The sequence below is a fragment of the Coenobita brevimanus genome, chromosome 38 (genome assembly GCF_032717465.1).
Source record: "Coenobita brevimanus isolate Jiangsu-jjx chromosome 38, ASM3271746v2, whole genome shotgun sequence".
NCBI classification, from domain to species: domain Eukaryota; kingdom Metazoa; phylum Arthropoda; class Malacostraca; order Decapoda; family Coenobitidae; genus Coenobita; species Coenobita brevimanus.
Genome location: NC_136991.1, coordinates 18,994,755 through 19,002,645, shown reverse-complemented (window position 1 = coordinate 19,002,645; position 7,891 = coordinate 18,994,755). Strand labels below are relative to the sequence as shown.

General features: G+C 46.7%; 1 pseudogene; it reads right to left on the bottom strand.

Moving 5' to 3' along the window:
- Positions 1 to 4,856: 4,856 nt before the first annotated feature.
- Positions 4,857 to 4,983, bottom strand: LOC145396626 (5S ribosomal RNA; annotated as a pseudogene).
- Between the last annotated feature and the right edge of the window lie 2,908 nt (positions 4,984 to 7,891).

Sequence of the window (7,891 nt, the reverse complement as noted above, 5' to 3'; positions counted from 1 at the left end):
TCTACTTGTACTCCCCAGAGACTCAACGCTGCATTACCATGGCACAAAACCCGGCCCTTACCCGCAGTATCCAGCATTCAGCCCCCAACCACACCAACAGCCACACCAAGCAAGATGAGAGTGAAGCGGGCCGTATGGGCACCTACCCTTGGCAGGAACCACAGACTCCGTGGGCCACACCACCTGCTAAACCTCCTCCAGTCTACCACCGCCGCCTCCACACTCTTCCTCACCTACGACCCAGCACAAGAAAAGAACCCCTACACTGTTGCCAGGTAAACTACGCTGCGACACCTCCAGCCTGTCTACACCACCTCCAACACACGAGAGTTCCACCTCCAGCCACGGGGATGTGACTTTTTACAGGGGGAGAGTAGTAAAATGCGTGGCTTGAAAAACAGTGCCCCCGAAGAATACCATAGTACCCCTGACGACAGGGCAAGCCAAGAACAGCATAGTGTGCCCGCAGATGCACCGACACCCCCACACGGACCCCACGGGGTGGCTGCCACGAGCCACCACCACTCCCGGCAACAGCGACACATGTCAGCCCGGGCCGTGCGCCCCTGTGACATGCAGCCACCATGCCGCCGCCACCGTAGGAGAAGGACACTACCTTTGCGGAGTGGAACTGCTGAGCCAGCTAGGGGTGGAGTTAGAAAACATACTCCAGATGGTAGAGACAATCTATGGTCGCTCCCAAAGTGTTCCGGTAGAGACGATCTATGGTTGCTCCCAAAGTGTTCCGGTAGAGATGATCTATGGTCGCTCCCAAAGTGTTCCGGTAGAGACGATCTATGGTCGCTCCCAAAGTGTTCCGGTAGAGACGATCTATGGTCGCTCCCAAAGTGTTCCGGTAGAGACGATCTATGGTCGCTCCCAAAGTGTTCCGGTAGAGACGATCTATGGTCGCTCCCAAAGTGTTCCGGTAGAGACGATCTATGGTCGCTCCCATAGTGTACCAGTAGAGATGATCTATGGTCGCTCCCATCCTCGTGAGACGATCTATGGTCGCTCCGAAAGTGCTCCGGTAGAGACGATCTATGGTCGCTTCCATCCTCGTGAGACGATCTATGGTCGCTCCGAAAGTGCTCCGGTAGAGACGATCTATGGTCGCTCCTATCCTCGTGAGATGATCTATGGTCGCTCCAAAAGTGCTCCGGTAGAGACGATCTATGGTCGCTCCCATCCTCGTGAGATGATCTATGGTCGCTCTGAGAGTGCTCCGGTAGAGACGTCTATGGTCGCTCCGAGAATGCTCCGGTACAGACGATCTATGGTCGCTCCGAGAGTGCTCCGGTAAAGACGATCTATGGTCGCGCCCATCTTCGTAAGATGATCTATAGTCGCTCCCATCTTCGTGAGACGATCTATGGTCGCTCCGAAAGTGCTGCGGTAGAGACGATCTATGGTCGCTCCCATCCTCGTGAGACGATCTATGGTTGCTCCGAAAGTGCTCCGGTAGAGACGATCTATGGTCACATCCATCCTCGTGAGACGATCTATGGTCGCTCTGAAAGTGCTCCGATAAAGACAATCTATGGTCACTCCCATCCTCGTGAGACGATCTATGGTCACTCCGAAAGTGCTCCGGTAGAGACGATCTATGGTCACTCCCATCCTCGTGAGACGATCTATGGTCACTCCGAAAGTGCTCCGGTAGAGACGATCTATGGTCGCTTCCATCCTCGTGAGACAATCTATGGTCGCTCCGAAAGTGCTCCGGTAGAGACGATCTATGGTCGCTCCTATCCTCGTGAGATGATCTATGGTCGCTCCAAAAGTGCTCCGGTAGAGACGATCTATGGTCGCTCCCATCCTCGTGAGATGATCTATGGTCGCTCTGAGAGTGCTCCGGTAGAGACGTCTATGGTCGCTCCGAGAATGCTCCGGTACAGACGATCTATGGTCGCTCCGAGAGTGCTCCGGTAAAGACGATCTATGGTCGCGCCCATCTTCGTAAGACGATCTATAGTCGCTCCCATCTTCGTGAGACGATCTATGGTCGCTCCGAAAGTGCTGCGGTAGAGACGATCTATGGTCGCTCCCATCTTCGTGAGACGATCTATGGTTGCTCCGAAAGTGCTCCGGTAGAGACGATCTATGGTCACATCCATCCTCATGAGACGATCTATGGTCGCTCCGAAAGTGCTCCGATAGAGACAATCTATGGTCACTTCCATCCTCGTGAGACGATCTATGGTCACTCCGAAAGTGCTCCGGTAGAGACGATCTGTGGTCACTCCCATCCTCGTGAGACGATCTATGGTCACTCCGAAAGTGCTCCAGTAGGGACGATCTGTGGTCACTCCCATCCTCGTGAGACGATCTATGGTCGCTCCGAAAGTGCTCCGGTAGAGACGATCTATGGTCGCTCCCATCCTCGTGAGACGATCTATGGTCGCTCCGAGAGTGCATGGTAGAGACGACCCATTGTCGCTCCCTCCCTCCTGAGACGATCTACGGTCGCTCCAAGGGTGTGCAGAGAGAGGTGAGTAGAGAGACGTCCTCACGGCAGGGGACTGGAGCCCAGGCTTCCTGTCCCAGAGCGACCCAGACAGGCCTCCCAGCCTCCCCTGGTCTCTGTTCCTTATGCCTGGCTCTAGAGCAGACGCACCTGACAGACCCCAGTGGAAGTCGCTGCCGCAGCCCTCCCCTGTCAGCGCCCCAAGACGCTGGAGACCGCAGCCCCCAGTCTTTCTCGGTTCTCCCCAGGACACCCGGGCGTGACCTCTCTACGCCCCCACGACGCCAAGACTTATCACAGAGGTTCCTGGAGCTATTCGGCGCCAGTCCCGAGGGCCACACGTCGGAGCCAAGCCCGGAAGCCACGGGAAGTCCAAGACGCGAGAGGACGGCCTTACGAGTTATCCCGTGCCCTCTCGGCACGCCTCGCATTGGTGGTGCCCCTAGCCCAGCAGGATCGCCGACGACATGTTCCTGCCTATCCCCCAGATGAATATGTGTGATATTGTAGCACGAGTGATCTATGTTAAGTGTGATTTCCCCTAATGTAAGTATTGTGCAGTGATTCCATATAGTGAATATCGGGATAAACCATACCACAGTGAGAAGTTAAAGGACGAGAGTGTGAAACAAGATCTGATTGACTATACGTGTGAGCGACATCCCTGTTATACAATTAATAAGCCTGTGCCGCCGGGAGATTCCCCTATAAAGACATATCCCCATTACTGTGAAGGAATATTGTGAAAGGAAGTATTAATGGTATTCTCTCCTTCCCCCACGCTACCCATAAATCTTGTTTACCACCCTCTCTCACTCCCATATCTCAACTAAGTGTAAATCAAGAATAAAATCAATTACCAAAGTATTTTGGCTAGTGGAAACCATATAAACTTCACGGCTAGTATCTGCCGCCCTCCAATATTACCATAACTTTCCCCTAGCCGTCACAAGTCATTCCCCGCACCTCCCCTATCTCCTCCTAGAGAGACTCAACCCCCTGCCGCGCCCCCGCGCGCGACTATATTTACTGCACTCATGATATACTAGGATTGTTTGTGTTGTCATTACTATCAGAGAAGCAAGTATCCTGCGAGATACACATATCCCAGATAAGGTTTTATATTGCTATGTATTGCGCTGTAATATCTGCTGATTTGTCCTGTGTCTGACTGTGGTAATATACGTGTAAAGGTTGTTGCCTAGAGTTTTTGTGTCCTGCCTCTCTTTATTGCACTAGCTCCGGTCTCGAAAGAGGACCCCGCTCCACGTTAGGTGAAATAGAAGCGAGAAGTCGAGCCTAATTTCACCTAGCATTACAATGATAATGCTATATAAGTGCATATCAGGGAAGGAGAAAGTAGACATAAATGATTACTTAACATATGGAGAAGCATCAGCAAGAGGACACTGCAAAAAATTGCATAAGAAGAGAGGTGATAAAGACGTAAGGAAATTCAGTTTCCCAAACAGAGCAATTGATCAATGGAATGCACTACCGAATGAATTAGTGTGTGCCAAAACAATTCACAAATTTAAGGATATGTACGATAAATATGGTTTAAGACACGGGACAGTACCAGCTTGACTCATTTCTGTAAAGATACAATTAGGTAAGAACACACACACACACACACAAAACGAAATATCCGACATGACCTATTTGCAACTGAAACTATTTGCTTTATAGGTGGATGAAACAAAAATAATACATGGTCATTATAACTAAGACAAAGTCAATGACTAAATGCAAACCGGTCCAGCTGCTCCCTAATATAAGCTAGTACAGAAATCCCTCGATTATCCATTGTAACAGAACCAAAGGCACGACCAGACACGGGTAGGGTTGCCATATGTCCGGATTTTCCTGGACATGTTCTGCATTTAGGTGTCAAAATCTTCGTCCGGGAGGATTTTTAAAATTCTCCAAAGTCTGGAATTTCACCTTCCATCACTTTTTCTTGATATATTTTATATACCATTATACTCTAATGAGAGAGAGAGAGAGGGGGGAGGGGGGGCCCTCGTTGTTTTTGTCAGCTGTTAAGTGTTGCCAACTTGGCTGGTTTAGTGCCTTCAGCTAGCTAAAATGTCCTGCCTTTTCCTGTTGTTCAGCCACCAGTTTTTTTTTTTTTTTTTTTTTCATGGTGCTGTTATAGCCATAAAATATAGGGTAACTGCACACATTTATTTTTCATTTTTAAACTGTACCATCTGTTTTTCTTAAGATCTTATCCTGCATCTAAGGCGCTTTAGCATTTTTCAGTCATCATTCATTCATTCATTGCCAGACGCCATGTATCCCAAACGGGGTGGCCAACGGCTTAGAGTTAATTGTTTTACAGGGAGGGGCACTAATCCTCCACCAAACCCCACTTGACACGTAGGGATGCCAACAGCATCTGGTGTTCCCAGGCGGTCACCCATCCAAGTACTAACCAGACCCAACGTTGCTTAACTTCGCTGATCGGACGGGAAGCGGTGTACTCGTTTTTCAGTCATAATCTAGCCAATTCCGTACTTTGCCTGTTTTTCATTATATTGTAAAAAGATTAAAGTCTGTGATACAGTACAGCAGTACTGGTGCATATATATATATATATATATATATATATATATATATATATATATACATCAAGGTTTCATAACGTCAAAGGCCCAAAGTGTGTGTTGGGGGGGCAGGGGAAGCATGGGTTTCAGCAGAGGCATTCGGTATTTTGACAGTTCAGATAAGGCAACCCTAGATACGGGCAATGCCCGGATATGGACCAATATCCTCTTTTGTACCCATACCCTACCTATACCCATACCCAGCATATATGTACAGTACCCCCTCCTAATTTTGGCAGTGTTCTGCATGGTTTAGGCTGTTTTTGGACATCAAAACACGCATTGCAATATACAGTATAATCCTAAACACAAAGAAAACAGTGCATAAACATAAAAAAAAAAAAAAAACTACCAATTTGCAAAGTACCTTCCTAATTTTGGCAGTGTTCTGCAGTCTTTTGGCTCTTCTTAGACATCAAAACTCACATTGGACTATGCAGTATAATCCTTATCACCAAGAAAACAATGAAGAAACAAAAACAATATGCAAAACTCTATCAAAATGTACAATACCCCTCCTACTTTGGGCAGTGTTCTAAGGTCTTTCTGCTGTTATTAGACATCAGAGCACATATTGCAGTATGCCTTATAGTCCTAAACACTAAGAAAAGCCTGCATAAACAAAAAGAAAAAGAAAAACTACCAGTATGCACAGTACCCCTCCTAATTTTGGCAGTGTTCTGCGGTCCTTCAGTAGTCTTTAGACACCAAAAAGCACTTGGGATTATCCAATGTAATGCTAGACAGTAAGGAAACAATGCATAAACAACATAAATCCACAAATATCCTACATATAATGTACAGTACCCCTCCAGATGTTAACAGTGTTCTCTGGTCTTTCATCAGAACACACAAGAGAATATCCAGTATATTGCTAGACACTATGAAAGCAATCCATAAACAACAAAAGTCCACAAAAAAATAAATGAAGACAGTTGCAGTATTTTTACTCCTCTCCGAAATTCAAAAAGTTTCTGAGACAGCAGGAGTAATGGCTGATTCTGTCACACACACACACACACACACACACACACACACACACACACACACACACACAAATTTCTTTCAATTTCAATATGCACCCTGGAAATTGGTTTACTGCTATAAATTGTATACAGTCATCTTTGCTGCTGTTTATGCTATACGATAAACTAATTAACACACAAAAGTGATGAGTAAAACTACAAATAGCAGTAAGAATGAACTTGTTGAAGAGTAAAATACGAGTATACCTTCAAATAACTTCACAACATCCTAGCGCAAATATTGCCCATACCATGCAAGAGCTAAGCAAATGTCTAGATGCAGAATTTCATGAGCTTTCTCATGGTTTTTCAAAATTTCAATACGACCAATAGTATTCAAGTAAATTGCAAAAAGCTAAAAAAAAAAAAAAAGTCATGCAGCGATGGTGGGTGATGCATCGGTGGCGTAGGACTGAGGTACAGGGAGGGAGATAAGGCAGGCAGTGGTGAGCTTGGGGAGGAAAGGAGGAGGGACGGGGGGGAGGGAAGTGAGGGATGCCATAGGACTTTCACCATTTGCAGAGGAGGCAGATGGGCGCTTTTCATCTGTTGGTGGGTTAGGATCTGTGTTATTTCTCCCAGGGTGGTATGTTCCCACTGATCCAGCCGGCCAGGGAAGGACCTTTACAGCCATTTTAGCTCAGGCTGTGGGTTACATTTTATTTTCCTTGTGTGCTGCCGGAATGTTACCAGTGATCAGGGTGGCCAGGGGATTTTGACTGTTTGGTAGAGATCCATACAGCCATTCTCGTTCAGCTTGTGGGTTACGCTTTGTCTTGTTTACGCATTGTCAGTATGATACCAGTGATTGGAGTGGCCGGGTGATTTTGACCATACAGTAGGGATCTGTACAGTCATTGTCACTCAGCTTGTGGGTTGCAGTCTGTTACCCGCACATGGACAGAGAGGCCAGTGAGCCATGGAATGGATGTTTTTTACTTTGTAGGCTGGCCAGCCGCCAGAGCTGAAACTTTTATGTACAGTTACGGACAAATTAATCAAACAGATCCAGATATGGTTATAATAAAGCCAAGGCCTAATGAATAGATACAGAGCATGACCGGGATATGGACCATCCGGATAATCAAGGGATTACTATATTTCCTTACCATCATATTTTCATTATACTGACATTCATCTGTCATTCTATTTTTTGAAAATTCATTTATAAAAAATGACATTCAGCAAGAAGAATCTTATGTTGGTTTTAGAAACTATGGCAACTGTGACTGAAAACCATGTCATGATCAAGCTAGGAACAAAGGGGAATACTGCATGAACAGCAAAACAATACGTTACATATTCAACTTCAGAAAATGTTACTTAACCCATCCCGTCTGGGTGACATGTTTACATGTCCTCTAGGGACTGTCCAGGGTGCATGTATACATGATGAAGGGTTTCGCGGCATTATTTGAATATTCCATGGGTTATTTCCACCACATGCAGCCACTGACAACCCTCCTGCATGCATCTGGGTCATGCTCCAATCACCTGCCTACCTCCATAATGGATAGACCTATGCAAAAAGTTTTCCCTGTGTACAGGTCCTTGGCTGAGCACCCGCAGCAGCCGACTTCAAAACCAATGAAGTCCAAACGCCAGAAAAGAAAAGGCCTTAGTGATAATGCGATAGGGAGAGAACTCGAGGTGACATTATCGCCAATTGTGAGTGGTGAAAGTGACTCTTCTCTCAGGAATGCAACTGCCATAATAAGTGTCGATATTTATGCATCATGTGAAGAGGGTGGAGGATGTGACTCCACTGCATGCCCAACAATTCCCCCTGT